The following is a 27,876-nucleotide window of genomic DNA, read 5'->3' as shown; positions in this document are numbered from 1 at the left end:
TAACGTGCTACTTTAATTGCGATGTGATTTGAGAAACTGGTTAAACGATTTACGATGAAGTTTATGTTCTATTTTAATGACAAAATAAACTATGTGATTAAAGTGGAAATTTCAAGATTGAAGCTGACATTTCATGCTTGTTCCCCACTATTTGCCTTTTTTTTTCTCTGTACCCTAATAAGCTTTCATATGACACTCAGACAGTGGGCTACAACTCGCCTTTTCATGGCGACTTTGATATGTGACTTCTTTTTTTATTTCCGGCACTGTGCGATTTTGTGAACGTGAGCTTTCAAGTTTCTCCAACACGCTATGTCACTCGATCAACTTTCTTTTGTTGATTATACCACGGTTTAATTAAACAAATAGTATTTTTTTCCTTTGCCTCCACTTGGTATTCGCTGAAATTCTTATATTTTTCCCCCGTGCTTTTCCCATTGTCTTTTCACAGAAGGCTGCGCTTAAGGGTGATTTATATTGATTTGCATATTCAAATAGGCGGAATTCTGGGAGGAGGAGGGGCATTACATAAAGCGCATGCACGAGCGTTACTTTTCACACTGATCGGGATTTATGTAGCGGAAGAACGTGGAAGTTGGAGTACGCACAAATTCCTGCATCTGGATTTTTCTGTGCGTAAGCACATTTCGGCTTTTGTGCTTACGCCATGTTATAGTGCAAATTCTATGCACGGCGTTATACATGAGGCCCCAGGTGTTTCGCTGTGGACCTCTTTTCCAGTGTCGAAACAAAGAAAATGTAAACTTCAGTGCTTGATCCTTTTTTAAATAATGTCCAGTAGGTTGTTACACACAGAAACAGGTTTTTTCCCCTTTTGGAACTCACAGCTAGTGTACTGTCTCAAAGATGCAGGTAATATTGCCATTCTGAATTATTTCACTTCTTCTCCATGCTTCCTTGATGTCTCAAACTAAGGTGATTTGATTTAAATCAAACGTCCTGCCCACTGATTAAGGGGTTCCATTCAAGACATATAGGTAGGAGGTGTTTACAGTCAAACACAGGAAAATCAATCAAAACTGTCACTCAAAAACAAGACTACGAACAACCATCTGAAGATATGCTTTTTAGATAACAATGTACAGTATTTATAGCTTATATAAATAGCACAGAGGAAAAACAAAAAATGCAAGATTTGTTGTAAGTTTAATATTGATTTTTAGCATTAAGTATTAAACAGAAACTGAAAAAAATAGAAGTATACTATATTTTCACTATGAATAACTGTTTCACAGTTCATTTATTTTGTACAAGTAATTATAACACATTGTCTCTGGATTTGTTTGCATTTAACTTTCCACTGAGTTTTTGCAGCTCCACATCACAACTCCCTAAAATAAGCACACTGTATTTTGAAGGTGACTTGCCAACAATAGTGACGCAGTGCTCTCTTCTTATTATTCATGCTTCACTTAAGTAGGGGACATCAATTTTTACATTTTTATTTGTTAGTTTTGCAACTTCACAAACCTTTACTAAATATGACCCATAGACTTCTCATTAAAATCTTTATTTTTATGAACTACTTTTTTAAGGACAATTGTATCTCTTAAATAGAAGATTAGCATAACATTTGTATTTTTTAACACAGTAGACAAGTTATATGATTAATGAGCAATGTCTAAGCCTTGTGGCTAAGAATAATGTTGCATGAGATAATTTATCTGCAGTTTCCTGGGCAAGCTTTAGGTAAAGTTGAAAATTCTTGACAGTGTAACAGAATATAATACTACACTATGCCTATTAATTATAATCTGGTAAACAGAGAATTGTAGATACTCTACTTGAGATAACCTTGGTGATGTAATAAGGAAAAGTGCTAAGTTTAATTTATGCCTGCTGTCTATTATTCTGCTTGAAAGATATCCATCACTTTGTGGTTATTTAATGTTATGTTTAGTTACGTAAATATCTCCTAACAAAAACTAATTACTGTATTCGGATTGCATCAGTTCAGCAAAAATGTATGGAAGAACTGGTAAATCTGTTATATATGTTTTGCCCCCTTCCCCCCAAAGAAAAGTAGACAATAGACCATGGCTAAGAGAAAAAAAATACTGTCAAGTCACTCAGTTGCATATAAATTCAATGTATACAACTGGACTGAGTGACCTGCCAGCAAGATATGAGATTAGATAAAGATGTACACCTTTTTGAGTTACTAAAGAATATCTTGTGAACCTTTCATTCAAGATGGGGCTGGTTTTGTAGAACCATACAAAAAAGGAGCATATTTTATCCCTAGAACAGATGTACGGTGGTTCTGAATCGGCAGAATACACTTGCGGATGCAATCTGTATTTATTCACTTTACCACTAACCAGGTCATTTTGTGCTAATCTGTGTTCCACTGTGGTGATCTGCTTGATGAAAAGGTCTCATATTTATAATAAAGGAGCCCACAGGGCTTCATGGGACTTTGAGTTCTCTAACTCAGCCTTGTTGGGTGCTGAGGGTACTGCAAGAACTGAACAGCCATGCGACTCACCCGGAACTGCTGACAGAACACGTGGGTGGATGATCAAAAGCAATTAAGTGGCGTTTATAATAAAAGGAGCTGCCTGTCTCACTTCAGGGAGCCAGAGTTGGGGGAAGGTGGATGAAGCTTGCTGAGAAGATCAGAGGAGACAAAGAGAAAAGAAAGAATTGTACTTGTGTTTATTGTTGTACTTGTGACAGTGGTGGGAAATGCTTGTTTTAAGAAGATTTTCTCACAATAAAGGCTCTTTGTGCCTTTAACTGGTGCCCTGTGTCTGTTTGTGTTGGGTGTTTGGGGAGCTGGAACGTCCCCTGCTGTCTACACCTGCCAAAGAATGTCACAACCTGCATACAACAGTGGTTAAGCCAGACTCTTTTGAAATACGTATTACCACATCCATAACCAGCTCTGCCATGCTTAGTGTCACCATCCTGTTCCTTTTAAAAGGTAAAGTCAAGCCGAGTAGCAGATATCTTCTTTATATTTAGCTGGCAGTATCAAATTGAGCAAAAAGTATCCTGTTACTGTTTAGCCAGTGTGCCATACTACCTGGTATATGTCCTATTCTTATTAAACTAGCTCTTTTGCTGTGAGCACCTGCCACCTTGATTCTGTTAAGCCAGGGATCTTATGGTGAGTGACGGACATCCTTTACTTGTTCAACTGAGCAGTGGTTGTCTTGTAATGTTCCAGAATATTCATGCAGAACAGCAGTTTTCCTTTGCCTATTTTTATGAGCTTGACACACTGAGCAGAGCCTGTTCTGTTCCATTTATAGTTGCCCATGTCATACGGTGGTCTTATTTCATCAGCCATTTTTAAGGTAGAGGGCTCTCTTGTTTCTGTTAAGCAAGCTATATTGCACTGAGTGACGCTGTTAAGCTGATGGTGTCACACTGAGCTGTGGCTACCTTGACCTATGATATGGTTTATGTCTTATTACTGTTATGTCATATATCAGAGATGACAGAGGCTGTCTTGTGTATATCGATTGGGCTAACCACCTTGTTGTTTTATTATTTCTTCCTTGTCTATTCACTTAGCCAATACTCTAACTAGGCAGCAAATGTCATTATCTTGTCTGGTCTGTTCAGCTATTTGAGAAAGTTGCTATCGTGTTTTTGTCTTATTAACATACTGTAGCAGGCCTACCATTGGCCTAGGATACATCCACTTTAAAAATACTACGTGTCATTGTGAAATTATGATTTCGACTATGGCTTTTGTCAACCAAACAGTTTGGAGCATGTATGTTTGATTTGGTAATATATATATATATATATATATATATATATATATATATATATATATATATATATACATACAGTATATATATATATATAGTCACTAACTAGGGGTGCTCCATCTCCCAAACACCTGACACAAAGGCTCAAACAGAAATATAAAATAAACAAGAAGATTTATTAGTGTGAAACACTTCTCATAAGCACTTCCCACAGTACCAAATGCACAGTTCAGAAGCGCAATAGTGCACAGTAATACTTGTCTTCCATTTTCTTCTCTCTTTCTCTCTCTCTCTCCATCACTGGTCACTACCTCCTCCACTCCTCCTAGCAAACTTTGTCTCCTTCGTTCCCAAACTCTGAATCTTGGAGGTTGTGGCAGGCAGTTTCTTTTATATTATCCCCAGAAGTACTTCCAGTGTTCCCAAGGCTCAGGATTACTTCTGGGTAAGGCTTGAGCCCCATGAAGCAGGGCACGCTAGTCCTTGCAGCACCCTCTCGTGCTACTCACGGAACCCAGCAAGGATGACCCAAAGAGCTCCAGTTCCCATGATGCCCTGTGGGCATCCAGGGAGCTACTGTAACCTTGGGGAGCTGCCATCAGTCACCAAAAACCTTGTGCATTGTTGGAATTCCTTTTACTCAACATCCCTCAGCCCATTTTGGGGTCAATTCACATTGGATTCTTTATTCCTGCACTGTACCAATGACACTTACCTGTAGTGCCGAATTTACTGGGGTGGAGAGTTCCCAGCCAAGTCTACTTGGGTAATACCTTTCCAACCTGTCAATCGTCTCTTTTTTTTGCTCAACCACCTGTAATAAATCACTTATGGGCTAGAGCACCCTTTCCAACTCCCATACGTCAAAGTCACAGCTTGTTTGGCTGGTGGCCACAAGCCAGAAAGAATGCAGCTCTCCTGCACATGCTCTGTTGGGTGTCCCAAAGGCTCATGTGATATGGAGTTCTGGAGGATGGACAATCCCTTTTTAAGCACCTCTATTCTTAAGCAGTACCCAACCATCTAGCAGGTGTAAAATAAACAGTGCTTTATCTGCATAGCTGGATTGTGGTTGTGAAACAAAGTGATAGCTCTATTGAGTGGGTCTTCATTTAACCTTTGATCATTTAGGTTTTTTAACACTTGCCCTTTATCCAAATGCTGAAAACTGTTTCCTGGGATAGGGAAGTCTGATCTTTCTTGTTCAGGCTGTTTCCAGTTCTCACTAGGACAAAGTGTCAGTCAAACTAAGAGACTATTACGTTTTTTTTATGACCAGTGTAAGTCAGCTGTAGTGGTGTCCTTAACTAAATGTAGGTGTTGTTGAGTAAGGAGAATATAAGTTTGGGCTGCATATTAGCATATATTTTCTCTCCTAAACAACAACCTGTTTAATGACATATTTTCCCCAAAACAATGTTTTAACTGAAAGAAGCATTGCCACTTTAATGATTTATCTGAACAGCAGAATGGAGCAGAATTTATATTTAATCAAATTATTGATTTTGTATACAGTTAAATAGGTCACGAAAAGTAATTGATGAAGAGGGATTCAGATAAGCACAAAAGAATTGGATTTTTATTTTTTGAATAAACTGGGTAATAACCCACAGGTATCCAGTGGCCCATGTCTAAGGAAAAGATAAAATGGGACTGCATGGATGAACTATTAAAAGGTTGCAAAAGTTGCAGAAGGATATGCTGCACACTGACCTTAGAGAGTAAGCTGTAGAAACTATAGCAGTAAGACAAATATTGTTATGAATTCATAGTATGTTTGCCCTCGATGTCCATGTGCTGCCTGGGGAATCCAGTTTGCATGTACTTGTCATTTTCTTGGACATGTTCCATTAAATTTACAATATGACAAGTTTTCACAAGCTGCTTGATAACCTAAAGGTGCCCCCCTTACTACCTCCTTGGCAAATATGAAAGCACATGAATGACTTTTTGTTGAGTGACAGGGAGGACTGATTTTATCTGAATATTGTGACATTTGTGGCATTGTATGTGTGCTCTTTTTTATGAATCTCTACAAGTTTAAGTCTCTTGGGATGACTTTCTAGCTGTAGTTCAATTCAACTGTGTGTAATGTGAGACTGCTACTCCCAAGAAGCAGATGCTGTTTCTCAAAAGGTATAACAAATACAATATTTGATGAGGACTTGCAGGATCACCTTAATCCCCCTTTTTTCAATGATGCACTTTTATTTTCAATTTTTCTTTCAAATGCATGTCATTTTTTATTTATATGTTTTTACCATTACATAGTTAGTCCAGAATAAAAATATGTTATTTGTTAATATGTTATAGAAATATCTTTGGGTAGAATTAGGTTTGTTCTTCTGATATTAAAGTATCTCTGATTAGTTCTAATTTCATCCATCCATAAATTATTTGTCTCTTTTATTTCTTCCTAGTCGATGCCAAGGTAAATCCCAGCAGCAGTTTGCAGAAGGCAGCAATATGCCCATTTAAGAGTCTGTAAACTGTTTAATGAAACCAACATGATCCCCAGAAAACAAGAAAACACTGAAGAGTGCTTAGCCAGGAAGCAAACTGGAGTCCTGGAATATCTGCTCGATACTGTTACTCGACTGCTCTGTGTCACCCCTGTTTCATGGTGACATTACTGTTTATTATTTTTTTTTTTCTGGACTCATCCTTAGTGCTTGATAGGAGAACTCCTTTTTAAAGCTGGCATTATTGTAAACACATTTAAACCAACCAGCTTTATATTGTAGTTCTCATGTTTTAAAGTTTGCACAATTTAATTTTGCAACAGATTTGTAATTTAATTTGTATTTTGAATGTGTGGTTATTTATTTATTTTTTATTCATTTTCAAGCTCTCATTTTGAATATTTTTTTTCATGGTGGTGGTCATTGTTACCGTGTAACTTATGGAACTAACATCATGTAATGTGTTGTGGAAAACTGTTAGTACTTAAAGAAGAGTCTTGAGCCATCATTATATAAGAACTCCAAAATGGACATCCTTAATTTACACCTGGCCAATCGAGCCATGCCATGTGACCAGTACAGTTCTCGAGAGCATGACTGGTTAGTCTTAAGAAAATGGTACATTTTATCATTTAACATTTGAATATATTTTAAATTATACCAATCAACATACAGATAAATGGTATATGCTGGGATACATCCCTTTTCCGATAAATATTATACTCCCAAATTAGTTAAACATACTAACAGTTACAGATAAATACCTGGTTAAAGGAAATAAGATTCCTTAAGTGTAAACTTTTATCAGAGAACAAAATATAAAGTTAATATCAGATATGGCAGGATATCCTACTTATACAGGGAGGCAGTTTCAAGTACATTTTCTCTTAGAATATCTCATTATTAACATTATCAATACAGTTACCAGATGTATTGTAAGTCTTAATTTGAAAACAGGTTTCATTAAATATGGTTCAACCATTTTGACATAAAAATCTGCAAGTCATGTTACCATCTAGAAATATATTTGTGATCATTTTTGAAGAGCAATGGGGTTTGTTATCAAAGATTGTACTTTAGCCTGGAACTGGATTTATATTTAGAGCTTGAATCTCTGTTGCCCATTTCCTTCTGTAACAGGGTGTCTGTGGCAGTTTGGAGTAAACATTTAACACAGAGGGAAATAGCAAGTCCCACACCACCCTTTGGGAAAATCTGGATGGACAATTTATCTACAGTCAAGATAAGTACTGTTAAAAAGCATCTGAGGCTAAGCCCTGTGCAAAATGAGTCCTCTCTAGAGCTTTGTAAGTTTTGGGAGATCTTGTATAAAGGTAACAGTGGTTTGTCTATGCAGTTAAATTAACACAGCGTGACTAATTTTTAAAAAGGTTCCAAAAACTATGTTTTAAATTGGACATATTTTTTAACCCTGTCTGTTTCTAATTCTATAATCATATGTGTTATAATGGTATTCATTATATATTTCCTTCTATGAATCTCTTCTAACAAATGTGTCCCAAAACTTCAGTTCAAAATGTGGTGGTTAAATATTGTCAAAACTACTTGACCAATGTCATAGCTTATTTGGGTATGAGTAACTGTTTCATTTCTTTCTTATCTAATAAATATTAGCTATATCAGTTTTTTTCAAAAATGTACCTATTCCTATATTTTGCCTGCAATCAGTCAATTTTCTAGTGACATGTAAAACGATGACCAGAGACAGAGTCCTAATACAAACAACCACTTTCTCACATGTACAAAGTCAAACTGATTTTTAGCCAGCTCTGGTCTACAGTATACTAGGTTTCCACATTGTTTTCCACTAAAGACAGGCAGAATCCTTGCTTATGGTAGGTAACAACCCAAGAAGATGTCATCACTAGTCTCATAATGTAAGACACTGGCCCTTATGTGGTCACATTTAAATTGCAAAGGTTGTACCCAATCTTCTTACCACCAAATTACAACCAACATCTACCACCAGCTGGGATCTTTGGTTTGTATCTAGGCTTTCCAATTCACGGACTGCACACATGCAGCCACTCTTTGCATAAGACACTATCTCTGTTATATATTATTTTGGCCCAAGAAGCAATAAAAGAAATTATTTGTTCTGTATGATCACCAACAGCTGTTAGTTTAAACTATACCTCTATCTATATTAATGAAGTTAGACATTTTGTCCTTAAGTGTCCCTATTACCAAAATGCTTGTTATAGTCCATCAAATTAGCTTACTATCATTCCTCTTAGTTAATAAATTTCACATAATGTTAAAACCTATATTGTAATCTAAAATATTAAATATTAACAACCATTAATATTTAAATTGGTCAGACCTTAACTGGTAATGTTCTAAGTGTTAATGTAGTGATAATCACTGTATTATTAAACATAGTAGTTGTCATCCATTAAATTCTAATTAACTATAGCAGGTGGGTACTTGGCACAGTCCAGATTATATACTGTGAAAAGATCACACTTGACACACTTAAAAAGGTTTGGGGTAGCCAACCATATAATTTCCCTGGCTGCAATGGGTTCTGAAAATGAAGGCAGATGTGTCCTTGATGGAGTCCAAAACAAGACTGAAGGTTGTTGGAAAAATGGAGGCTTTAAATAACAAAACCGGAAGTGATGTAGTGGACCTAGAAGTGACAGGCTTCTGGCGCCTTAACCGGAAGTGACATTCCTTTGAGTGTCTTGAACCAGAAGTGACATGTTTCTGGATGCTAGAACCAAAAGTGCCATGCTTCTGGGCACCGGAACCAATAGTGACATCTTCAGGGTTGAATTAGACAGGTTTTCCCATTTTTGGACTGCAGAGACAACAGAAGAATGGCCTGTTGTGGAATTACCTTCACTTGGTTCATACAGCTCCCTCCTATTCTCATGTGTGTGACAAAACAACCATTAATCCTTAAAGGTAACATTATCATCCTCTCTCACTAAGTGTCAATGAGCCTATTGAATGAGGTCACTTTAAAAAAATTCACTTTTACGCATTGTTTTTGCACTATTTGTTGAACATGCTATATTAACTCCAATCTCTAAACCTGGGAGAACTGGAGTGTTTCAAAACTGAAGCTTAAAAGGTCCTTCTCACCACAGTTGATGTAAGCTTGGAGCTGGGTGTGGAGTGTGGCAAGGGCTCACCTAGCAGGGAGGACAGTGTTGTATTTGATTAACAAAATAGCTGTAAATCTCACATCGTAGTATGAACCTGTATGCCAACAATGTCAAATAAGGATCAGGAGTATTCTCTAATTTTTGATTAGAGTTTTTGGCAGTCTGGACTGAATGCTCTGCCTCTCCCTTGCTTTAGGGAAATGTAGGGCTGCATATCAAGTAATTAAACCTATATGCAGGTGAAAAGTTCACAAAATCCTGTCTACGAAATTGTGGCCCATTGTCAGTAACTAATGTCTCTGAGATGCCCTGCTGAACAAAAATTGGTCTGAGGGGAATAATCACATTAAATGTTGACTGGAAACAGGTGAACAATTTTCGCATATCTGGAATAATAGTACACAACAAGCAAATAGTCTATTGGTTGTCAACTAGGCCTCAAGAGAAGTGTCGTCACAGGTTTCAGGGGTAGCCTAGAAGTATGTGAAAAAATATCCATGAACACCTTAACAGTCAATTTTAAATTTCACATTTGTGCCTACAAATACAGTGTCCATCATCCAAGGGTCACCAGTGGCTGACACAGTACCAGGAAATATGTGTCTGTCCTGTGTAATCACATGCACCATCTTATCTGATGATCAGACACGCTGAAAATGTCCCTTTTCACCACACAGGCATCAGTTGTCATTATCTGCAGGGCACACACGTTTGGGATGAGAGGGGATTTTCCCACATTTGTGACGCTTGCTGCTTTCCTGTTTCACTTTATTCTGTCTTTGTTGTGCAGGTTTTCATATTTTTGACAACACATTGCACATTAATTACTCTGTCCCTGGAGCAGGCTCCCTTGACAGTTGAATTTGGGTCAGCATACAGGCTGCTTGGTTGCCGGTTCACTTCTTCAAATTGCTTAGCCATTTTAATTGCTTTAAAAGTCAACTTAAAATCAAATCTTTAGCAAGCTGCATGCACTCTGACATCCAACAACAACAACAACAACATTTATTTATATAGCACATTTTCATACAAACAGTAGCTCAAAGTGCTTTACATATTAAAGAATAGAAAAATGAAAGACATAATTATAAAAAATAAATCAACATTAACATCGAATAAGAGTAAGGTTCAATGGCCAGGGGACAGAAAAAACAAAAAAAACTCCAGACGGCTGGAGAAAAATAAAATCTGTAGGGATTCCAGACCATGAGACTGCCCAGTCCCCTCTGGGCATTCTACCTAACATAAATGAAACAGTCCTCTTTGGATTTAGGGTTCTCACGGAAGGGCTTGATGATGATGATGGTCACGTAGACTTCTTCCTTTTAATCCGTCCATCATTGTTGGAGCATCATGAAGCTTTGAGTAGGTGGAGGTGGCGCAGGCCACCACCACAAAGAAACCGGAAAAAGAAACAGAAAAGAGAGTAGGGGTCAGTACCGATTTTAGAGCCACCATGAATAGTTGTTATGATGAATTGAACATACAGAGTATCAGGATTAAGTTAAATTACGATTAAAATGAAGTTATAAAAAGGCCATGTTAAAGTAATGTGTTTTCAGCAGTGTTTTAAAGTGCTCTACTGTATCAGCCTGGCGAATTCCTATTGGCAGGCTATTCCAGATTTTAGGTGCATAACAGCAGAAGGCCGCCTCACCACTTCTTTTAAGTTTTGTTCTTGGAATTCTAAGGAGACACTCATTTGAGGATCTGAGGTTACGATTTGGAATATAAGGTGTCAGACATTCCGATATATAAGATGGGGGAGATTATTTAAGGCTTTATAAACCATAAGCAGAATTTTAAAGTCAATTCTGAATGACACAGGTAACCAGTGTAGTGACATCAAAACTGGAGAAATGTGTTCTGATTTTCTTTTCCTAGTTAGGATTCTAGCAGCTGCATTCTGCACTAGTTGCAAACGATTTATATCTTTTTGGGTAGTCCTGAGAGGAGTGCGTTACAGTAATCTAGTCGACTGAAAACAAACGCGTGAACTAATTTCTCAGCATCTTTCAGTGATAAAGAGGTCTAACTTTACTTATGTTTCTTAAGTGAAAAATGCTGTCCTAATGATCTGATTAATATGTGATTTAAAATTCAGATTACAGTCAACAATCACCCCTAAGCTTTTTACCTCCGTCTTGACTTTTAATCCTAATGTATCCAGTTTATTTCTAATAGCCTCATTGTATCCATTATTGCTGATCACTAAAATTTCAGTTTTCTCTTTATTTAACTTGAGAAAATTACTATTCATCCATTCTGAGATACTAGTCAGACATTGTGTTAGTGAATCAATAGAATCAGGGTCATCAGGTGCTATTGATAAGTACAGCTGTGTGTCATCAGCATAGCTGTGGTAGCTCACGTTGTGCCCTGAGATAATCTGACCTAACGGAAGCATGTAGATTGAGAATAACAGCGGACCCAGGATAGAGCCTTGTGGAACACCATATTGGATATCATGTGTCTTGAGTTGTAATTCCCACAACTAACAAAATATTTTCTCCCTGTCAGGTAGGATTCAAACCAATTTAAGACACTGCCAGAGAGGCCCACCCATTGACTAAGGCGATTTCTAAGAATGTTGTGATCAATGGTGTCAAATGCAGCACTCAGATCTAAGAGGATGAGAACAGATAAATGGCCTCTGTCTGCATTTACCGCAAGTCATTTACTACTTTAACGAGTGCAGTTTCTGTGCTGTGATTTGTTCTAAAACCTGACTGAAATTTATCAAGAATAGCATGTTTATTTAGGTGGTCATTTAACTGCATAATGACTGCCTTCTCTAGAACTTTACTTAAGAAGGGCAGTTAGAGATGGGTCTAAAATTTTCAAGAGCTGAGGGGTCAAGATTATGTTTCTTAAGTAGGGGTTTAACTACAGCAGTCTTAAGACAGTCTGGGAAGACCCCAGTATCTAGTGACGAATTTACTATGTCAAGAACATTATCAATTAGCACGCCTGATACTTCTTTGAAAAACCTTGTTGGTATCGGGTCAAGGACGAGGTGGAGGGTTTTAATTGAGATATTATTTTTGTAAATCAGGTAAATCTATCCTAGTGAAAGAGTTTAATTTGTTTATAACAGGATGTTGGGGTTTAGGGGATCCTTAGTGTTGGGGAGATATACTATGTTATTTCTAATATCATTAATTTTTGATTGAAGAATACAGCGACAGCCTCACAGGTTTCACTGGAAGCACTTAGGAGGCATTCCTTTGAGCTACCTGGGTTTAGTAGGTGATCAATTGTTGAAAATAAGACTCTAGGATTACTAGCATTGTTATTTATAATATTAGAGAAATAGCAGCGTCTCTCAAGACGGACAGTGTTATTGTATTCTGTTATTTTGACTTTTAATATTTCGTGGTGGATAGTAAGTTTACTCTTCCTCCATTGACGCTCAGCTCTACGGCATGTTCTCTTTAAATCAGACACTCTTTGGGTCTTCCATGGTATACAATGCTAGAAGATTTTTTCACTGTCTTTTCAGGTGCAACTATGTCAACAGCAGCTCTCACTTTAGAATTAAATCTTTCCACCTTACTATTTACATTGTCCTCGCTATTATAGCTGGCACTATAAACGGACTGATTGCTTAAAATGTTTGTAAGTTTTAAAGCTGCTGCGAATCAAAGAAGCGTTTTTAACAATATGCTTCTCATGAGTGTTTTTTATCATTATTTCTATATTAAAAAGTAGAAGAAAATGGTCTGATAGACCAATATCAATGATCTGTTTTATATCAACTTTCAGTCCTTTAGTAATCACTAAGTCTAATGTATGACCTGCTTTATGTGTAGGCTGATTTATGAGTTGTCTCAAATCAAAAGAATCCAGGAGGTTCATAAATTCTTTTACTTTTAGATCACACTGATTATCTATATGAAAATTAAAGTCGCCAACTATTAGGAGTGTGTCATAATTAGTAATTAAAATTGACATTAAGTCAGAGAATTCCTCAAAAACGCGCGTTATATTTAGGAGGTCTATACACGGATAGTATTAGAACTTGAGAATCTCCATGAATAACAACGGCGAGATACTCAAAGGACTTGAACTTACCAAAACTGACATCTTTACATTTTAATCGCTCGAGTAAATGTTAGCCAATCCGCCCCCCCTTTTCCCTGGCGGTTTGAATGAGTAAAACTGTAATCCGGAGGCGCAGATTCGATTAAAACTGACGCGGCATCTGAATTCAGCCATGTTTCATTTAGTGCAATAAGATCTATTTTTATCACTAATAAGATCGTTGATAAAAACGTTTTGTTAGTTAAAGCTCTGACATTTAATAGTGCCATATTTAATGTTTGGAGGTGCAGAGATGAGTACTATGCGTTATTGTTATTTGGAATAGGAACTAAATTATTATTATTAGCGCGCTCTGTGTATATTTTTGTTTAATCTGCGATCTGTTTTATAGTTTTAATACATTGTTCCTCTAAAATAGTGATTTTAATTAGATTATTGGAGTTTATGCCGTATTTCCTAGGTTTTCTACGTGCATTGAGATTGCTTATTACAGTATTAATGGTGTGAACTTTAACGGAAGACTCTATTAAACATTCATCATGTCCTGGCACAGCAGTATTATTTCGGAAGGAGTTAAGAGCAGAGATAGATAGTCAAGAAAAACGAATTACCTTCGATATGTTTTCGGAGAGGACCCGGGCACCGAAACTGTTCGGATGCAGGCCATCACGCTTGAAGAGACGCGGCCTTTCCAAAAAGAGATTCCAATTGTTGATGAAGCCGACATCCTTCTTCTTGCAGAAACCCTGTAGCCAGTTGTTCAACCCTAGCAGACGACTGTAGTACTCGTTGGATCGTCTGACGAGAGGTAGTGGACCCGAGACGAAGATCTTAGACGAAGATCTGATCCCTACATCAGCTAGACCAACAACTAGCCTGTCCCGAATAAGCTCATCATGAACTGGTCCATAATGACAGTGTTTCGTTAATGCATATAGAGCCATCCACCATCTCATTCTCCTTTTGCTTTCTCATGTTAAATCTGGCCCATGTGTAAATCACGTTTCGCTTGACAATAAAAAAAGAATTAAAGCCATAACTTAGATTTAGATAAGTGGGCCACTGTGCATCTGCGTGATTCAGTCCTTTCAAAATGTCATCTGCCTCATCTCTCATGCCATAAATCAGGGTGTTAACCTGGTTATCCTCTGTTCAGGAATGCAGATTACTGGCTAAATGGAAACACTTGAAACAGCATATCCATTTGGGCCATTCTTGGGTTTTAGAAAAATCAAGTAGCTCCAGTGGATGGATGCTAAATGTGGCATTTGGTCGCACGCATACCAATAATGACATTGCTGCTCTCTCTGTAATGCATTCCCTACATTATGAATAAAAGACAAATGGTTTTACAACTACTGCCTTTAATTTAAAACTTGTACCCTTCACTAAAGTGTGTTTCTTTATAGTGCCTCAAGTGAAGTACTGTAGCATGGCTTAGAACAGCATAGGCCTACTTTATTTTACTATTGTTGCAGGTCTCTCATCATCTGTTACCTACCACTTTATGTAATTAAAAGGTCTTTCCTAAAATGTTTAAAATCAGGCAAACATAGGAGAGATGTAATTCATAGGAATGCAAATGTTTCGTGCTTGCAGGATTGTATTGTTTAGGCTGGAGCTCATGGAGTTTCAAATGTTTCGTGCTTGCAGGATTGTATTGTTTAGCCTGGAGCTCATGGAGTTTCTTTTTCTCACAAGGAAGATAATCAAAGAAACATTGGATGGAATGAAGTCTCAGCCTAAAAGTCAGACTTTACTATTTGGTTTTATCCCAGAAAGGATAAATCCAATCAAAAACTGAAAGGTCAGATGTAAGCTATACTTAAGTCATTTCCATCACTGCAGCTTTAAAAATTTGTCAATGACCGATAAGTTAGTCTGACATCCTGGCAGGAAGTAGGGATGAGCTTCACCACAGCGACCTAAAGACTTAGCAAATAGTTCCTTTAGTGTATAGCAAATACAGTCAATAATTAGTACGTCACTTACCCTAGTTTTTAATCTGCATCTCTTCTGTTTAATATCTTATTATTCCATTTTTCATTCATACATTACTCCTTGATTTTTTCTTCTGTTACTCTCAATTTTTCCAATAGAGGCTACTTGAACCTTTGGCAATACAGTTCAACAGATCATGTGGCTCCAATATTAATAAGTGACAATCCACTGTGTGTTAATGTGGAAGGTGGTTGACTGATGGACAGTGTTGATTTTCCGGTCCTAATTTGTTAATTTCGGGGGTGGGGGCTGTGATAGAGTCAGGACTGGGAAGACTAGTAGACTTTATCATTGTTAAATAGAAATGTGATTTGTTATTGTTGCTTAACTATGTGGAATGGGACTGTTTTTACCATAAAGAATAATCACTTGATAAAGCAGGCACAAAAAAATCAAAATAATTCATTCATTCTTATAACATGTTCTTCAACCCATTCATTTCTAATTTTTGTGTAAAATACACAAAGAAGCAGAAAAACATTGTTGATGTACCTCTATATAACAAATTATGTTTTATATACCACCTTTTGTAACATGCAAGTTTCTGAAGCTTAGTTCTTTATTTAGCTTATAGAATATTGTAAGTAATGTAATGCACTGAATATTGCTCAGCTCATTGTAAGACTGCTACAGTGGTGTGGAGATTAGCTCTTCTCATTCACACCACACATTAACTTTGTTCAAATGCGAGCCCTGTCAATTTCTATGAGTTAGGACATAATTGCCATTTTCAAAAAGAAACAAATACTGTACATAATCTTTCTCATTTTTTCTTTTCAATGTAGCTTCCCATGGATTAAGTGCTGTTAAACGGAAGTGCTTTCTTCTTTAGCTGCTCAGAGATCACTGGGTGGGTGTACAGTGTGGGTGTTGGTTAAAATGAAAACAAAAAAATCATAGCCATAGTATATATTTTTCTTCACTGCACATGTTCACTTTTGATTTGATTACTTTGTGCAAGGTGTGCTTATGAATGTTTACATGAAATAAGCTCTTTTGGGAAAAACACATTTTACATGAATTTAGCAGTGTTTTAGTGACCGTGAGCATGTTAAGATTCACACCTGTGAGAACTGGCCCCGGCACAGACAGACGGACAGCATATTTTGCACCCAACACACTTTATTTACACTATGTACAAGGTCTTTGCTCACGTGCACCCCCAGTGCCTTCTCGCACCGAATTCCCCAAAAGTCCAGGCCCACAGTCCTTTGTGCCTTCCTGGCCGCCTCCTGCCCTCGCTCTCCAGCTCAGTCCGCTTCCTCCCGACTTCCACCAATGACTGGAGGGAGGCGGCCCCTTAAATAAGGCTCCCGGATGAGCCCCAGGTGTTCCGTCCTTAGCCACGCCCCAGCGTGGCGGAAGTATCGGCTGTCTTCCTGGCAGCTCTCCGGGTGCCACACAAAGTCTTCCCCCCGGCACTTCCTGGTGTGGCGGAAGTGCCGGGCTCCCGGGATAATTAGGCACCGGGGCGCCGCCTGGCGGTGGCCACGGGTCCCTACAGGGCTGAGCTTCAAAGCCCTGTACCCGAGGCCCCCTGCCTAACCAGGACGGACGCCCCCACTCTGTCTGGAGGAGGCACTTGCCCTCCTCCGGTCCTCAAGCGTGCCCGGCCGGGCTCCAGCCCGACCGGCAACCGCGGGATAAACCGGCATCGGGCGCCGCCTGGCGGTGACCACGGGCCCCTACAGGGAAGGGCTTCCATGCCCTCAACCCGTGGCCCCCAACAGAACCAGGACGGACGCCTCGCGGTCTGGAGGAGGCACAAGCCCTCCTCACGTCCTCCTGGCGTCCCGGCGGGCTCCAGCCCGGCCGGGGCCACAGTGCCCACCGCTAGCGAGGACACGCGGGTCCGAACGGCACAACCCGAAGGGCAGCACGCCCCCAGCGAGGGTCCTACTATGTCCCCAGGGTCCAACACGGCACCCTGGGACATCTGTCTTCGCACCCTCGCCCGCAAACGTCCCCTGTGGTCTGCGCCGCTCTCGCCTCGCTGTTCCCCCAGCGGGTCACTGTAGTCCTCCCGCGTGGAGCACTCCGCGGCGCCCGTTCCAGGAGGGCAGGTCCCTGTCGACGTCGGCCTCAGCGCCGCCGGGCTTGGCCTGTAAAATAAAGGAACAGAGGGCCAGAAGCACAGCCAGGACACTCACCCCGGCGCCCGTCGGTCTCCGTATCGACCGTGCTCCTGCCCCCTCCGACAGCCCCAACTTGCCTGCTGAAGCCCTCCGCCGCAGGTTCCATGCCCGTCCGCTCGTCGGCCTCGGCACCGCGCTCGCAGGCAGCTCGCCCAGCCGCCCAGGGGATCTCCTCTGTCCATCCAGAGGACGGCCCTTCTCCGGACGCGCGCACCCAGCGCCGCGTCCTCTCCTATCGGAAGAACCGGCATTCACCCTTCGGTTCCTCCTTCTTTTCTTGGGCGCTGGCGGTCTGGGTCTGAGCACAGCAAAGCTCAAATCCAGCCCCGTCTGCGTCCAGGCAGAGCGACAGGAGACAGCTGCAGGCTTGGAGCGCAGGGCGCTAGGACCCAGGGCACTCAGCAGCCCGATCCTACCAGCCCTTGCGTGTTGAGCTCCTCGCCTCGCTAGCCGTCTGCACCGCCGCATCCGCTGTTGGGAGGTCGCCTACTGAGCCGGTCGTCCCGTAATCGTCCGCGGCCATGTTCGCGAACCCCCACTTGCTCTACGGAACGGCAACACTCACCACTCCCGCCGTGTTCTGCCTGCCTCCGGATCCAGCGCGCGCCCGATCCTCCGTCTCACGCGTGTCTCTCGTCGACCGCCATCTCCATCAGCTGCTCACACTGAGCGGCGAACACGCAGCAATTCCTCTAAAGACGGCTTGGCGGGCCGAAGGGACTCCTCCGACACACGCCGAGCCGCTGGTGGAGAGAGAGACAGACGTCGGTGGGCTTACCTGTCCATCAGCTCCACGCGACGCCTGCCTCCTCTGGGCCACTCCCTCTGGCCCAATCGGGTCTCGGTTTGGCACGAGACTGGCGTTCCTTGGGCCCGCCTCTATCCAATCATCGGCGGGCACGCAAGACACACCGCCAATCCCGTGCCTGTCAGCGGCGGGACCTCCGCCCGTGGCCATCTTGCCTCCCTGCTCCGAGTGCGGAGTGCGTGCCTCTCGCGCGTTGTGGCTGCGGTGATTCCTTGAGCCGCAGCGGCTCCGTTTCCGCAGCCTTCTTTGCTGCCGCCGTCGCCGCGCTGCCGACAGCCCGTGGCGCGCGTGCTCCTGCCACGGACGCGGATCCGGTTCGTCCCTCCCTGTAGAAATGAAGGTAAGACCGACCCCGAGGGGCCGATGAATGCAGGGCAGGGCACTTACCTCCCGGATCCCGTCATGCCGAGGCCCCCGCCTCGGTGTGGCCTTCTGTGCTGCCACGCCGGCCTGGCTGTCTGTCTCGACAGCGCGACTGGAGCCCGCTGCGCTCCGGCGATGTCTGGTTCTCCTCCGCACCCGGGGAAAGCAATTCCGCTGTCCGGTGGCGGTTTCTGAAGCAAGCGCTCCCGCGTGTCGTGCAGCCGCTCCCGCGGCCAGTGTGTGGGGTCCGCTGCTGCGCCGGGCCGTTCACAGAAATTAATTGTTTGAACTCAGGTCCCCGCCTTGTCCCAGGCGGAGCATCCTGCCGGCTACGCCACTGTGAGAACTGGCCCCGGCACAGACAGACGGACAGCATATTTTGCACCCAACACACTTTATTTACACTATGTACAAGGTCTTTGCTCACGTGCACCCCCAGTGCCTTCTCGCACCGAATTCCCCAAAAGTCCAGGCCCACAGTCCTTTGTGCCTTCCTGGCCGCCTCCTGTCCTCGCTCTCCAGCTCAGTCCGCTTCCTCCCGACTTCCACCAATGACTGGAGGGAGGCGGCCCCTTAAATAAGGCTCCCGGATGAGCCCCAGGTGTTCCGTCCTTAGCCACGCCCCAGCGTGGCGGAAGTATCGGCTGTCTTCCTGGCAGCTCTCCGGGTGCCACACAAAGTCTTCCCCCCGGCACTTCCTGGTGTGGCGGAAGTGCCGGGCTCCCGGGATAATTAGGCACCGGGGCGCCGCCTGGCGGTGGCCACGGGTCCCTACAAGGCTGGGCTTCAAAGCCCTGTACCCGAGGCCCCCTGCCTAACCAGGACGGACGCCCCCACTCTGTCTGGAGGAGGCACTTGCCCTCCTTACGTCCTCCCCGACCGGCAACGCGGGCGTCGAGCGCCGCCCGGCCGGGCTCCAGCCCCGGCCGGGGGCCACACCGTTCAAAGATAGTGATTTATTTATTTTACTACGGGGATCACAGGAATACACCTAGCCTTGACAATGTACTCACACACTCTCGCACAGAGACATTTATAAAGAGGCTAAATGAATAGATAAATAAAGATATAATAAAGTATATTAAGCAATTAATGGAGAAAAAGCACTATTAAACAAGTAACATAATCAAAACCCCTCCCCAGTTCTCCAGACAGTGATAATAATTTGTCAACATTATACAAATGAAAACTAACAACATATTAAGCGCTAGACGATAAAAAATCAACACTTATGACACAGTACAACAGGTGCGGATGATGGTGAGAATCAACTGGGATGCTAAGTAAACAGTTGCCTGAATGTTATGAAAGTTTTGTCCTACTGTGTTCCAGTTATTGTATGGAGATCTGTAGAAATTGGGGGCACTCCCCAGACGAAGACGTTTGCCAACTCATATGAAACTGCATGAACAAGCAGGTACAGGATAATCGCATAAATCCAGAATGAAACTGTAATCCAGAGGTGGAGTGGAAAGTGTAAAAATTACTATACACAGATGATTGCAATTTTTCTATGTCTTTTTGGCTTTTTTGCTGAATTTATGTTTTAATATATATGTTTACACAGAGAAACTACAAAATCAATAATAATAAAGGTGAAATAATAATATTAATGCAAATGAAATTAAGGCAATTAGTTACTGAACCTATAAACATAAGGAATCAATAAACCAAAGCACAAATTCAACTTTTACTTTTTATGTAGGATATAGTTGTATTTGCTATTGAATTTACAAAGGGTTGTTTTTACTCAAAATGAAGTACATCTGCTATGTTATTCAGTTGGAAAAAATGAGTCAGTCATTATTTTTTTTTTTTTTGTGCTCGATACTCAGCATAGGATTTGTTACTTTTTAATTGGGATTTAATATAGATTTTTTTAATGAGAATATGGGAAACAGGCCCAATAAATTTTAACTTCTGTTCTGCCTTTTCCATTTAACTTCAGCCCTCAAGGGCCAAAGTATCTGCTGGTTGCCTTCCAAGTTTAAATTTTCCATTAGCCTAATTAATCATATTAATAATTCACTTGACGATACTGGAGATTCCATCACTGTTGATTTAAAAACTGCATCTAATTTAGATAGAATAATAATAATAACAATTTAAAGTGGATGTTCTCAGTTCACACCTTAAGGGCTGCAGTGCTCTCTGGTTTTCCCTTACAAGTGGACTTTTTGTTAAGTAAATTGACTTAATAGTGTGGATGGCTAAACTAATTTAATGCTTCTGCATATTATATTATAGATTGTGCACATGAAATCAAGTGTATGTTAAAGTATTCAGAATATGAATTTATAAATAGAAATATTGAAATGAAGAAGACCTTAAAGGTGAGCAGAAAATAAAAGGAACTAGTATACCTGCATTTACAGTATTTTACACATCTTATCAACCAAAACTATAACATTTTCACCCAATATTCAAGTAAAAATGCAATATAACTCACTCTTTTTGATGCAATTATAATAAGAAGCCTTGTTCACTTGATGTTGAAATAGTTATTCAGAGTTAGAAGTGCTGTCCTGCGGCTCCAGTGGACTGGATTTGGAATGAAAACCTAGTCAATGTCAGCATGTTCTGCATGTCTGCACTGCTGGAGTCATACAATAAGGACTTCTTGTATTGGACTGATTTGTCATATCAGTACTGAGCCATAATTATCCTTGCATTATCATATCACTTTTTATACACTTTTTCTAATGATGGTGATATGGTGATATGTCAGACTGGATAGAGCAGTCTACTGAATCCCGTACAGGTAGTTGTCGACTTACAACCATATTCGGTTCTGACATACTGGTCATAAGTAGATCTGGATGTGAGATGCAGGAAATCTGCAACACAATAAAGAAATGAAGGGGCCTCAATACTTCACTATGTCATTTACTATCAGAAGCAAGGGTAATTTAACCTAAAGTTTAAAAGAATATCCTAAGCCATAAACTATGATCTACACATGTAAATTAACTTATTTAGTTTTATCAAATAATACTTATTTTAGTTAAAGTAACAAGACATAATTAATACAGTACAAGTCAATTGCTTTAACTATATTAGTTAAAAAATTAGGTTTTGTTGTAGGCATTGTGCTCCAGGTCTTTCGCAGATCACTTTTAAAATTCTAATGAGGCAGCTCTGAGGAGTCAGAAAGAAATTACCATTTCCTAGAGTTAGCTGGGAAGTTACATTGGTATAGGTCAAAAGTTGTAGGTGAAACTAAATAAAACATTAGCCCATGAAAAAAATACAAATCCAATCATCTGATATGTGAATACATGACATGACCTCTAAAAAGAAGACAGCTATGTATAAAGAATAAGGAAAGAAAGGGAGGAAAGAAAGCAGAAATTATTGAAAGAATCATTATCGTGGACAATAGAAATATAGGTAAAATAAAACAAATGTAATTACACTGAGAATGTATTGATAAGGTTATGCAATAGAAATAAAATAGTAATAGTTAAAATGAAAGTATAATGGAAAATCATTTCAGTTAGGCAGCTAAAATAGTTAAGTTTATGTTTTTGGAAATTAGGGTTAGAGTTAGGGTTAGGGTTTTGGCAAAATACAGTGGGTGGGTGAAGTGTTAGTAAAGTTGGAACGCGAAAATACTTTGATGTTGAGTTTAATGCTCTGCAAAATGTAAAGATAAACTAAACATAATTTTAGGACTTACCTAAATTCCTGATTTAATTTGAATCTCCTTGTTCTATAACACAGGTCACTAATAGGCAGACCGCGGTCCAGGGCTGGACCCAGACTCTGTTCTGTCCGGACCCAGACATATCATTGAGTTTTATTTAGTTTTGGCAGATATTACATTATTACGTTTACTGGCGACTCTTTTCTCTTTTCTTTGACAGTGTTTCTACACCACTACTCAGTGAAAGGGATCTCCTGGGTTCGAGTTGGTTGGGTTTAAGCATGAAGACTGATATTGGTCAAGTAAAGGCAAGAATGTCAGCCAATCACAGGCAGAGTAGGATGGGCCTTCACTGAATAGAGGAGCAGAAAACCTGCATTCTGAGTGAAAACAGCTGGCGCTCTTGTGGCAGCGGCATTGACATAGAGAGAAAAATATATAGGAGTGAGAAGACAATAGGGAGAAAAGCAACACAATAGTCAATGTGCCGTGGCTTTTGCTAAATGGCGGGAGCTTGACACTGAAAACCGGGCTTGTAATCCACAATAAACCGAGGCGTTTATGTTCATACTTCCCATAGGAAGCTTGAAACTGCTGTGTCACATCTACTCTGAGACAGTGGCAGTGGTTAAAAGCGGGAATCTGAAATACCACTACGAAACAAAGCACAAAATTACATTTCAGAAAAGTTGCCCACTTTATTTGCCAATTAGGCTACAGAAAACAAGCGATCTTAAAGCCAACTAATGATTGGTCAATGAGGATTTTAACACATTCATTTACTGGCCAACAACTCGCTAACGAGTCTTCCCTCAGAAATGTGTGGATTTTGGGATGTCACAAAAAAACATTCAGTGATGACAATATTCACACATGCATGAGGATGGCACTGACACCATTCCAGCCCAGATTTAAAATCCTGGCACACCAAGCAAGAGCTCATTTCTCTCACTGAACAAGAGAAAGTAGGCAGTGGGATACGAGGGAAAGAAGGAGTGGAAAATAGGTTCAGTTATTTAAAGATATTGAGATTTACTGTGAAATTGGTTATGCCTGTTCAATTGTGCACATATTAAAAACACATATATTTTATTTTTATATGAGGCCAAGTCTTTTTTTTGTTGAAACGTTAAAACATTATTATTATTATTATTATTATGAAAGTACTTATTATTTATAATCCTCAGCTGAATGTCAAAGTTACCTTGCTTTTGCTTACTTTTACTGTTATTTATTTTTTCTTATTTTATTGTATGTAGCCCTCAACAAATATTTTTGAAATGGCATTGAAATTTCTTTGTTTGATTTGAGTCATTGACTTCACACCGTACAGATGTTGATACAATGGCAATGCTACTTCAAAATATTTAAATTAATTGCAATGTTAAAATTATAATGCAACTTAAACATGATGATGCTGCGGACCTGTACATGAGGAAATTTTCTCTACCTGGACCTCCTTAAATCATAATTGACTACCCCTGTTCTATAATAACCGTCTCAGTAGTACTCTTTTTAAGTTTTTGAAATAACTAATAAGTATCTAGCTTACAAGTGTCCTTGGTGGATCTGCTGAGCATAAAGCTACAGTCATTTGTTATATATATTAAAAAGTGTTCATTGCTAGAGCTGTGATCAAAATGTTTTGGGCTATTTCTGCATAACAGTGTCACACATAGTAATATAATATAGTATTATAAATATTTTATCTTTGTCTTATATGTAGAAAATATTTATATTAGGTGTTTACTATGAAAACTCAAGCACAGAAAGACACATTAATCTCCACTGGCTCATATGAAAAGGACATGTAGAAGTAGATCTTATCATTTTCCCTGAATGCTGATGAAGCCCTGGGCTGATGAAAGAAATTGATTTGTGTAAAAGGATTTAAACCATCATTCATTGTAGAATTGTAGGACTTAAACCATGAAAATACCTACTGTTGATGGAGATTAGTAACAAACTGGTAGAAGCACACATCTGATGTTACTGGGATGGTACTATTGTATTTTCCTTTTAAAGTCTCTTTATTATCATATTAATGTTTTTAATTTTATTTATGTTTCTATTGCTGGCTTTGGGACTGGCTAATCATTTAATTACAATAGACCATTTTCTGGACTAATAATTATTTATTATGTTTTGTGGACCACCAGGCTGGCATCACTGCTTCAAACTGACATAGACTAGTGTGGGACACAAGTTCTAGTTCCCAGCACAAGCACTACACAGCACAACTCAACACAATTCTCTTCTTCTTCCTTTCTTTTTCTTCTCTACTCCTCCAGTCAAGCTTTGTCTCCCTCCTCCCGACTCTGGCTCCTTTTATAAGGCACCCAGAAGTGCTCCAGGTGCTTGTTGATGCATTTCCGGCAGCACTTCTGGGTGTGGCGGAAGAGTTGCTCATAATGGCTCAGCAGCTGCTGCAGCACCCCCAGGCAGCGCACATGGATCCCAATAGGGCTGTATCAAATTTCAGGTCCCATGGAGCCCTGTGGGAGTCTGAGGCACTGCTGCAACCCAGGGGGGCTGCTACCTAGCAGTCTATTGTCCTGCACTTCTGTCACTACCAATGCTAAAGTAAGTTTCTTTTTTTTCCCAGAACAGAATTAGCAGCACTACTGACACTTATAGCTTATTCAACACTGCCACCTCCAACCTCCATGACTGCTGATGACTTTTCTACCTTTTATCAAGAAAATGTGGCAGTCAACAGTGATCAGTTATCCTCACCCCCGTCAGCCAGCCAGCTTCCTCCAGCTTCCGTCACTTACTCACCACTCGACATCACTGATGCTTCCAATCTCTTCTCTTGTTATCCCACCAACAGTCCACTTGACACTATCGCTTGACACATCTCCTACTGGCTATCTCTGCCTCACTCAGTTCTGCATTTACACGCATCATCAACACCTCACTCAGAACAGGCAAATCTTCTACTGTGTTCAAACAGGCTCTAATAACTTCACTTCTTAAAAAGTCCACACTTGACCTACCTCACATAAGCAGTCTCTCTTCTCCTTTGTATCATGGCTCTTATTCAGAAGAAAATTCCTTGACATGTTGTTTTTTTTTTACTACAGTATATTAAATTAAGTGATCAATTAACCTTTAACTTTTAAAATACATTTCGCTCTGATAAAAGGCATCAATTCTTTTAGGATGCAATAGATAAATTCAATACTGTCATGGTTAGATAAATTGGATCTATGGTCCGGCATTTGATTTATTTGCACTATTAATTTGTAAAATTATAACATATTTCTTTAAATAATGAAATTATGATGATAACAAAAACTTAAGTAATATGCTGCATAACCACGACTATTATTTTTTTAGTATGAACAAAATAAGGAAAAAAGGCAATCAACCCCAGTTGGCGATATAAAGCATAGTATGTTTTAAATAGCACAGCAAATTGCCCATTTATTAAAATGGTCACAATGGTAAGTTGGTAAGTCTGTGTTTCATTCGCATTTAGGAACCTCTTTTCACCTGATATTTTAGCCCTTAAGTCCCTTTTTCTTTGCGCTTCTTGTTGCCTTTATTAATTGGATATTGCAGCCCATTTGTGCATGCTGGCCTGTACTGTATAGACGAGATAAAATGTGTCAATCATCAAAAATGATTTTAAACCAATGAATGATATGCTTGCCAAGGTTATTACATTTGCTTTCAACAAGTTCAAGAATAATGATTTTTTTATTATAAGTAGCTTTCTTTTTAATCTGGTTAGTTTTCTAAAGCCTACCCTAAGTCAGAAGCATTAGCATACACTTAAGTACTAGGGTGTTGTACCGTGTACCGTGCCATTATGAATGTAGAGAAAAGCCAAGCAAAATGACACCTTTTATTGGCTAACTAAAAGGATTACAATATGTAAGCTTTCGAGGCAACTCAGGCCTCTTCTTCAGGCAAGATGTAATACAGAAACTGGAGTTCCCTGTGTTTATATACACTCTAGAACAAGAAACAACATTGGTAAATCTTTAAATGAGAAATCTTAAATGTAAAAAAATAATAGATTCATTAAGGCTAGGGTTAATTTAACAAGAGAGAGAAGAACAATGTATGGTCAAGATCATTGGATAAGATAACTTTCCAAAAAAGTCTTTTGAAGTTTCTAATGAGTTTATCAAGACAATGTGGGTCTGTAGTCAGGTTGTCTGTGTCATTCTGAGAGATGTAAACAATCCTCATATCTGGCTATAAAACTCTTGTCTTTATTCAAGCCATGTTGTAATGTATTACATTTTAACATGAGTTTAACTTCCCATTCTTTTCTCTCTTGCTGTGTTTTAAAGTTGCCCATATGCACTGTGACTTTAAAATCCCTCTCACAGTGTCCATGGCTGTTGAAGTGGGCCGCTACAGGAACATCTGTGTTGCCACATTTAATGTGGAACCTGTGTAAATTTCATTATCTGATAGAGTGTTTGTCCAGTTTCTCCCACATAGAGTTCAGTGTCAGGACATTTCATGCAGAGAATTAGGTAGACCACATTAGATGATTTGTAGGAAAATGATCCCTTTAAGTGATGTTCAAGTCGGCAGTGTGGTATACCTATACAGTCTGTATTGTAAATGTGGGCACACGTGTTATATCTTTTCTGTAGGAAAACAGTTCCTTCAACTGGACATAGCTACTTGATTTTCATTCACAAGCAACAGTGTGACAGATGCTTATGCCTTGACCATAAGCTTTATGTTCATTTAGCTATTCTAGTAGCTGGATAATTTACTTTATTCATGATGGCACAGCCCTAAGCTAGAAGCCCTGAGTTTGTATTAACCAAAGAATGTAGAAAACTAATAATACTTTAGCACTTCACCAAGCCAGAACAAAGCCATGCTGACACAGGCAGAAAGGACAGATTTCTGAAGATATTATAACATGGTATGATTTTTGTTTTAAATTGATGTTTACATTGCTTAGGATCACTGTATTTGTATTTATGTTTACTGATACTCTGAATAAAATCTTACCATCCAAGCATTCTTTTAAAAAAAGAACTGCCGTTAGAATCAAATATCTTATAGTACAATATTTTTTCATTTAGGCTTAATATTTTAACATTCTGCAGTAAATCAATGCAATTTAATTAATAGCAGTAGAACATCCCCTAAGATTAGTGATTCAGAGAAAGTCTATCTTAAATTTTAGAATGTTACTTCATATGCCAGATGCAGTTCTTCTTCATCTGTCATCAATTTATTCAGGCGTGTCTCTGGGTTCTACCTAGGGATGGCTATGTCGGACTTAATTTCTCTACTAATGACATTTCAATTTTCCTCTTTTAGGGCATCTGACACCCTCATGGACATATAGTGTCCTTGTCCATTGATAAGATTAAGTATTGTTATACAATGTTTTTTTTTTCTAAAAAAGCTGTTTCATCACTGTAAGTATATTTCATAATAATTTTTTTTTATAAATGATGATCTTCTGCAATATAGCACAACACAGCTGTCAGTATTATTAAAATAATTTTATTTACTTTAATGATTAAATCATTTTATTATAAAGTGTAAAT

Source organism: Polypterus senegalus, chromosome 5 (assembly GCF_016835505.1).
Source record: "Polypterus senegalus isolate Bchr_013 chromosome 5, ASM1683550v1, whole genome shotgun sequence".
NCBI classification, from domain to species: domain Eukaryota; kingdom Metazoa; phylum Chordata; class Cladistia; order Polypteriformes; family Polypteridae; genus Polypterus; species Polypterus senegalus.
Note: the sequence above shows the minus strand (reverse complement) of the source record.